This window comes from Rattus rattus, chromosome X (genome assembly GCF_011064425.1).
Source record: "Rattus rattus isolate New Zealand chromosome X, Rrattus_CSIRO_v1, whole genome shotgun sequence".
NCBI lineage: Eukaryota > Metazoa > Chordata > Mammalia > Rodentia > Muridae > Rattus > Rattus rattus.
Genome location: NC_046172.1, coordinates 107,213,930 through 107,221,713, shown reverse-complemented (window position 1 = coordinate 107,221,713; position 7,784 = coordinate 107,213,930). Strand labels below are relative to the sequence as shown.

Genomic DNA, 7,784 nt, shown 5'->3' with positions numbered 1-7,784 from the left:
TAGAAGGTGAGGTGGGAAATAATGAAATTCCCTTCCAATAGCTGCAAACATGAGAGATTTATTAGGTCTGGATAAGTGTCATTCTCCTTCTTCATATCCAGACACAAGGTGAGCATTTGTATTCCACCACTGGTTTCTGCATTGTCTTCTGATTCACCATAGGCACCAAAAATGGACTTGATTTAGCATGGCTGAAATGTCCAAACTGTTGAGCTAACCCAAGCCTTTTATCTTTAAAAGTTGATTCATTTCTGTTATTTGCTGCAATAATGGAACATTGACATATATGACACTGAGAATGGAGTGGCCATAGTGGTGTGTACATTACATGATGCCGAGCTAGCTTTATAGCTGGCTTATAGGAGTTAAAGGAGCTGGTGGACAAAGCCTAGAATACTGTAAGGCAGTTCAACAAGTAAGTACAGTAAAGTTTCTGAAATTCAGAACTGTGAGAAGAATGGGTACAGTGAAGACTATTAATAAGGTCTCAAGTAGAAAAGAGAATGTCAATGCAAATTAGATTTGAGACCATGAATTTTACAACATGGCAAAGAATAAAGACACAATTTGCAAGCAATGTGTCCAGGCCTTAAAAGACTTTACATAAGGGTGAGCTTCAAAGTCACAAACAAATATACCTGGTAACAGAAAATTTTAACCCAACACAGCAGGAGTACAGAAGAACAGAACAAATAACCTTTTCCTGTTTGACTAAAGTGGAAATAGAATGATGGAGCATCCATTTCCGCTATGTAGGGGCTCTGCCTTCTTTATTCTAAGATTCTATTTTTAACTGAACAATCAAACCTCCTCCTGAAATGCAACCTCCCATGGTCTGTGGATTCCATTCCACTATTCAATTTTTCATAACAAAAATTTGGGAGCCATTGGGAAGGGATGGCTTTAGTATCTGTTAATTTTTCAGGACTCATGACTTGTAGCCTACCAGAGACTAGAGAGACTTAATCACCCCACTTCTGCAAATTGCTATTAATAGCTTTGAAGACGTGTGGAATATAGGAAAGACAGGGTTTACTGGGTTTATGAAGGAAAGTTTGGGAGAGCAGGCAGTGGCTTCTAGGGACAGTATCTTTGCAAACAGCAACTGACATGGTCGAGGATGGAGCTGTGACACTGAAGCTGAAACTACAACGGGAACTGTAAAGGGGTAGAGAGAGATACAGGAATGTGGAACACCTACAAGAATAGCTCTTCACTGTGTTATAAAAGTATCCAAGAGAGAGGACATGGTGGCTCCATCCAGCAAAGAGATGGGAGTTGGATTGTCTACTCTGTTTGGAACCCATATCTTACCGAAGTGTGTTTCAGATGCCAAAAGCAGATGTTGGTTTTAATATTTACCCTGATGATTTTTATAGTCTTTCTTTGTTCTGCTCCATTGTTGCTTCCCTATTCTTTTGGAAGTTAGACCGTTTTCCCCATGCCACTTTATTTTGCTTGTATGTGACTTCCCCCTATCCCTGACTTTTACTGGTATTTACAACTAAGTGGTATCTCAGGTTTTGGATATGGGGTTTTGAGCAATGTTGGAACAGTCACAGTTGACTCTGTGAAATGATATGAATTGTTTATTATAAAATGAACATGAACTCTTTTGACCAGGAGGAGAAAGCTATAATTTGTATGTTAAGGTATTATTCTCTTGCTTGACACTGTTGAGAGGTAGCAATATTATAAAGTATTGTCCCTTCTAGGAACTTCTAGTCACTGGGAGATAGGACCTCCACCCCAAGCAAGTGTGCAATAATGGTGACTTTCTATCTTCACTTTATGGCCATAAGGTGAACAATCTGATTCTACAATGTGCTGCTTACCATAATATACTGCCTTACAACTGGGCCAATCAGTGATGGATTGTACCTCTGAAACTAGAAGTGAAAATCATTGTTTTCATTTCATCAGTTGATTTATCTTGGCTACTCATTACAGAAATGGAAAGCTGTTTACGTGCAAGATGAGTCATGCAATCAAAACTATTTTCTAATCTTGATGGACTATTAGAGGTTAAATAGTGACTATTATATAATCAATGCATAGGGTAAAAAAAAATTGTTAAACATTCACCTGGGAAGGGCCCTTAGGGACTCTGCATTGCATTGCAGATAGTGAATTGAAGAACCAGAAGTCTAGAGTGACTGGATGATCTCCTCGATGCCACTCACTCCAGCTAAATCCAGGACCTGATAATTTTCTTCCTGGCAACCATTTAGCCAGTGATAGCTTATAGCTTATCCTAAATTCTACATTACAATGTGAATGTAACATGTATATATAATATATTCATTTCACAACTTTAAATTTATAGATTTATAAGTCTACAAATAAACCTCATAACTGAAAATATATGCAATTAATATCAGAACTGAAGAACTTTTACCCATGATGAAATTTTCTCATAAGCGACAAAACACTTTAAATTTCACGTTTGACAATAATCAGCAATATTTCTCATTGACTCCTGATTGCTTTGGTTGCTATTTCATACTAATGAGTCATTCATAATAAATCTTTCTAGAGAAATCAGACATTAATGTTTTCGCCAATTGCTGCATAGAAAAGGATAGAAATTATTTACAACACCCATTAACAAATTTTGAAAATTTCATCACTGAATGTAGGCTAGCGGTGTGATTGTGATTGTCATTTATCTCTTTTGCCAATAATAACCTGTTCTTGCATTATTAAATGAAAATAGATTCTAAAGATTGATTTATTTAAAATCACTCAGTGGGGAAATTTGTTCCCACATGCTAATCCCCTCCTTTTAATATTGTTACCTTGTTGCACTCTGTACAAGAGAAAGATAGAATACATAATGCATTCCTAATGCAGTATTCAGAAACATTTAATTAAATGGAAATAGATTTTTTATTTTATTTTAGTATCTGGAAGGTTTAAGCAATGTAAATTTTATGCAGAGTACGTCAGTGGCAGGGCCTAGAGAGGTCTTTTGGAAAATCCTGTTAGCAGCTGTTGAAAGGATACTTCATGAAAAGTTCAGGGTTCTTAGTATATGCATGTGGGTAAAAATTTTGGCAGATTGAACCCATAACTAACAGGTAGGCTCCAGCAGTGATTTTTATAATTAAGTAGGAAATTGCAACAGAAAAACACAAGTGCTATTTAAAAACCCAAACCCATTAGTTTTGGGTTAATCGTGATGAAATAATGATTGCTGTGAGCAATTCCCCATTTGTGAGTTTTAGCAGTATTGCTCAATCCTTGGATTTGTTCACGAAGGAATAATTATCACCACTCATAAGCCAGTTTAAAAAAAAAATCAGAAACTACGCAATAGCTCTGGATTTCAAGCAATGGGTCTTTTCTTCCTTTGATTGCTTGCTTGTTTGATTTGCACTTGACTAGCACTCATTCATTCCTTTAAGAAGCTCATTGAGAAAAGATAGCCTTTTATATTTTAGAGATTCAGCACAGAGAAACTTAAGATTGGAGCAGAGTATTCTCTGCTGAAAATGTGAATTTTCTCCGCTATTCCGAGTCAGTTTAATGTAATGATTTTTATCTGCAATTTCTAGTCAATTTATTGTAATGTGTAGTCAAAAATCATGTAAAACTTGAGAGTAGTTTCTTCTATGATTTTGAAAATTAAGCTTGTTTTTTTTTTTTTTGGTTGCAAAAAGATTTGAAATAGAATTATAGAGAGGTAGAGAAAACTCTACTTTGATTCAACAGAGAGTTAAAATATTTGATGACTAAAGGTGACAACAAGGGAATAGGTTAATATTTTTTATTCTTTAAATAACTAATGATTCACTTCTGTCTTTTCCAGTTTTATATGTGCATATAAAGTTTAGTTGTTTTCATCCTCCATCCTTTTCACCTCTATCTCTCTCGCTAAGATATTTTTTATTCCCTACAAGTTTTCCTCCTACTTTTTATGATCTTTTTGTGTATCTGACCTACTGCATTTAATTAGCACTGCTTCTGTGGGCACAGGTGGGAGGTTATTTACTGGGACATGGATGGACAACTTATCATGGATACACTAATGAAGGAAATGATATCTCCACCTCCAGTTAAATGACTATTAACTCCCACTAGTGCCTCATGCAGGGGTGTGGCTTCATGTTCCGCTAGTCGGCTAATTCTGAAGATAGTAGGTTCTTTGACAATAAAAGGCAATCTGGGAGCTGAAAATTTCATTTCATGATGCTCGAAAGACCCGAATCTTTACATTATAATGCCAAAAATCCCTGGTAATTTTTATAATTCTTCCAAATGGTAGGTGTCCAGATATCATAGCTTTTTATCTGGCACCACTCAAAATTGATAATAAAAATTGTCTATCCAATTAAGTACTGGGTGATATTCTGCTTTCATGTCAGTTTAGTATGTACCATTCTGAAATTATCACTCTTGTGTCTTAACAATATCAGATTTACATTTGTAGGAGATTTCTACGGTACTTTAAAGATTTATTTATCCATGCCTATTCACTTATTCAATAGGTGCATAGACTTGAGTGTTTGCAGCGTGTGTACCTATGCCAATGCCAGGATGCTAGAAGGGCCTCTAGTCACTAATGCCCCGTTAAATCTCATTTTTACATCATTTAATTTAAATATGTTGCTGTATTAAATAACTGATATACATAAATTGGCAATTAGAAGTTGTGTCATCTTAGAGAAATAATCATGAGCTCCTTTTCCTATGAGCCTTGTGGCTGGAACAACATCAAGATCCAGGCAGCAGTCAGGATCTGGGACCAGGAAGTGTGCTATACCTTAACGGTTAGAAGCCAAGAGGGCTTGAATGGAGAAATGGTGAAGACAGGCTCAGCCACCACAAGGATACCTGAGCTGAATTTTGAAACTCCAGCTTTTATCTGGGTGCTATTGAGTGACTGAGTAACCACACAATCGCTGGCCTGGAACAGAACCAACCCACGTGAAGGACAACGGAAGGTTTCATAGCTGAAAGAGTTCATGAGTTCATAGGCAATCTGAAGCTTCCCTTTGCAATATGATCATCGAAAATCCCTCTGGAAATAGCTTTGTAGACAACTCACGAGCTCCGCACAAATATGTTGCCTTGGTGATCATATACTGTAACCAGAACCTATAGCAAACTGAGATGCTGACAGTCCAAGCAGAAGAATGAGAAGTTGGAAGAGAAAGACCTTAGAAACAAAATCCTCCTGTTCAACACAAACTGCCCAGGGTGCAATGGCCCAGCTTAGACCAACAGGAAGCTTGTCTAAACCCTCCTCTTTAAAGAGAGTATCATCATGGCCACCAACTTCGAGGATTGTGGGCATTGGACTAATAAGGAAGGTCCAAGGGAAGCAATACAGCCCTTGAGTACAAGGATCGCTCTCCACGTCACAGGTCCCTCAGAGATGATCTTAAGTCTGAGAACTGTGGCATGGAGATCCTGAAGCTGAGTTTTGAACTGAGAATTGCTGTCCTTAGGGGGGCAATTTTACCACTCTAGAAGGGCTACTGAAAGATATCTGAGAATTGATAAGCAAGAACCTATGCACAGTGGGCAACAGCTTGAAACCTGACCAGTTAGAGAAACTGCAAGAGTTTAGCCAGAAGTTAGATCGGATCATTAAGGGCAAAATGAAGGCCCACTTTATCATGAATGATCCAGCCAGCAAGAGACAATTGCCTGCAGCATATGTATGACCCTGAAGATGATCTGGAGATGAAGGTAGAGTGGTTAAAGTGTACCTTTGACCAAAATGAGGATCTCGGCCTCAACGACATGAAGATAGATAGCTATGAGGCAGGTCTGGCCCCACAGCAGTAGCACTGGGAAGTTCACAGGCCAGCCTCAGTGCCACTCACACTGCAGAGTTATGTATTACTATTCGAAAATCATGAGTTCCCAAGCCCTTGCTGCTTGAGTTAGAAATCTAAGCATATGAGGTGAGCAGCAGGCCCATTGTGTTTCCTATCTTTGTTTTGGAGGTTTTAAGTCAATGGGAGAAAAACCCCAGAAACAGTCTGTGGTCTGGCATCACCTTTTGCCAATCTGCCCACCAATGCTGGAACTTTGAAGTTTGGGGAAATGAATACAAATTCCAGTGGCTTTGGTCATATGAAGTAAAAACTTTCATCAGGGAAGAATATCTGTGGGGTCTAGCAGGTACAGGTCAAGATGCTTACATTAAGGTGATAGCTTTTAAACAAATGAACGAACAGATGAAGCAGTGTCATAAAAAGGAAGCTTATAAGCATATTCATCATCTTCAAATTTTCCAACTTCCTTCATTTTTATTTATTTTTCACTCATGATTATACTGTTTAACATAAGACACTTTATCAATAAATTTTAGAAATACTACACAGTATTATTAATTATATGTTATACTGTATCATATCTGAATTACTTTTAATGACATTTAAAGATACATAATAACTTTACTGATGTCTGTTTTTATTATTTTGACTTATATACTAGGGTTTGAAGTGACTAGGTAATAGCATTAGAGGTTTGTCATATTCTGTATTTTTTTTTAAGTTTGCTTACTGACCTTTTATTCTTTGGTATGCTTTATATTATTATTGAAGATTTTTTTCATTCAACTTAAAGCACTATTTTTAACACTTCTCCTGAGGCAGGTGGCATGGTGACAAATTTGTCCGTTTTCATTTATCAGTGTAGTCTTGCCATGTATAAATCTTTATTTCACAGTTTTTGTATTGAATCGTCTATACATTCAAAATGGCTTTCTTCATGATAACTGTGAAGGTTGGGAAGAGCCAACCACTGACTGTAACATATTAGTTGTAATTGCCTTACTATGTTACCAGAAAAAAAAATACCTGTCTGATATACTAAGCTTTGGTAATTGCTTGAATGCATTTCCTAAAGGTTCATGTCCTAAAATCTTGTTCTTGGAAAACTCAGTGTTGTATTGCTGAGATGGTGAAACTTTTAAGATCTGGGGACTACTGAGAGTAGTTTACATCATTAGATGCAATATTTTGGAGAGGATTAATGGACTTCTTATGAGACTATTTCCCAAGGGTTGACACCTGTGCCTGAATGTCTGGTTACCTGTCTCACTATGTAGTATCTTCTACAAATACCATTATCATTGTCATGCTATCTGCTGTAGACTGAGCAGATAGGGGAACTTGTTTAAAATTTTCTGCCTTCGGGGTTGGGGATTTAGCTCAGTGGTAGAGCGTTTGCCTAGGAAGCACAAGGCCCTGGGTTCGGTCCCCAGCTCCGAAAAAAAGAACCAAAAAAAAAAAAATTTTCTTCCTTCAAAAATGTAAGTTAAATAAGCCTCTCATTACAAAGTCTCCAGCTTCAGGTCATTTATGGTTTGTTATACATTTAATATTTATGCTATATACTAGTATAGAAAATAATTCACAATTACTAGAAAATCATCAATGAAGTGATGAATTTCATTTGATATAGGACGTGAATGATGGAAATAATGAGGAATGGAAAGCTCACGTTCCATCTAAAGGTTAAGCAGTAATATGAGTGCAGTTGATGCTAGATTTTCTAAAATTTCAAGGCAACTAGAAACACTGTATTTTGTATGATAGCTTCTGATTTAAAAATACTGGCAACTGATACAACAATATTTTTAAAACATTGTGTGGGCCCAATAGAAACCATCTGTGGGTCAGTTTGGTTTCAAGTTTTTCTTAGGCATGCTGAGTGAGTAAGCCATAGCCATTTTGAGGGCATGAGTTAGGGACACATCAGAAGAACTGGAAGCAAGCCATGTTAGTTCTAATCCCCAGTTGATGGTTGTGCTTCTCTGTTCATTC

At 37.1% G+C, this 7,784-nt stretch overlaps 1 pseudogene; it reads left to right on the top strand.

The window, feature by feature from the left end:
• Positions 1 to 1,110: 1,110 nt before the first annotated feature.
• Positions 1,111 to 5,796, top strand: LOC116888137 (annotated as a pseudogene).
• The last annotated feature ends 1,988 nt before the right edge of the window (positions 5,797 to 7,784 follow it).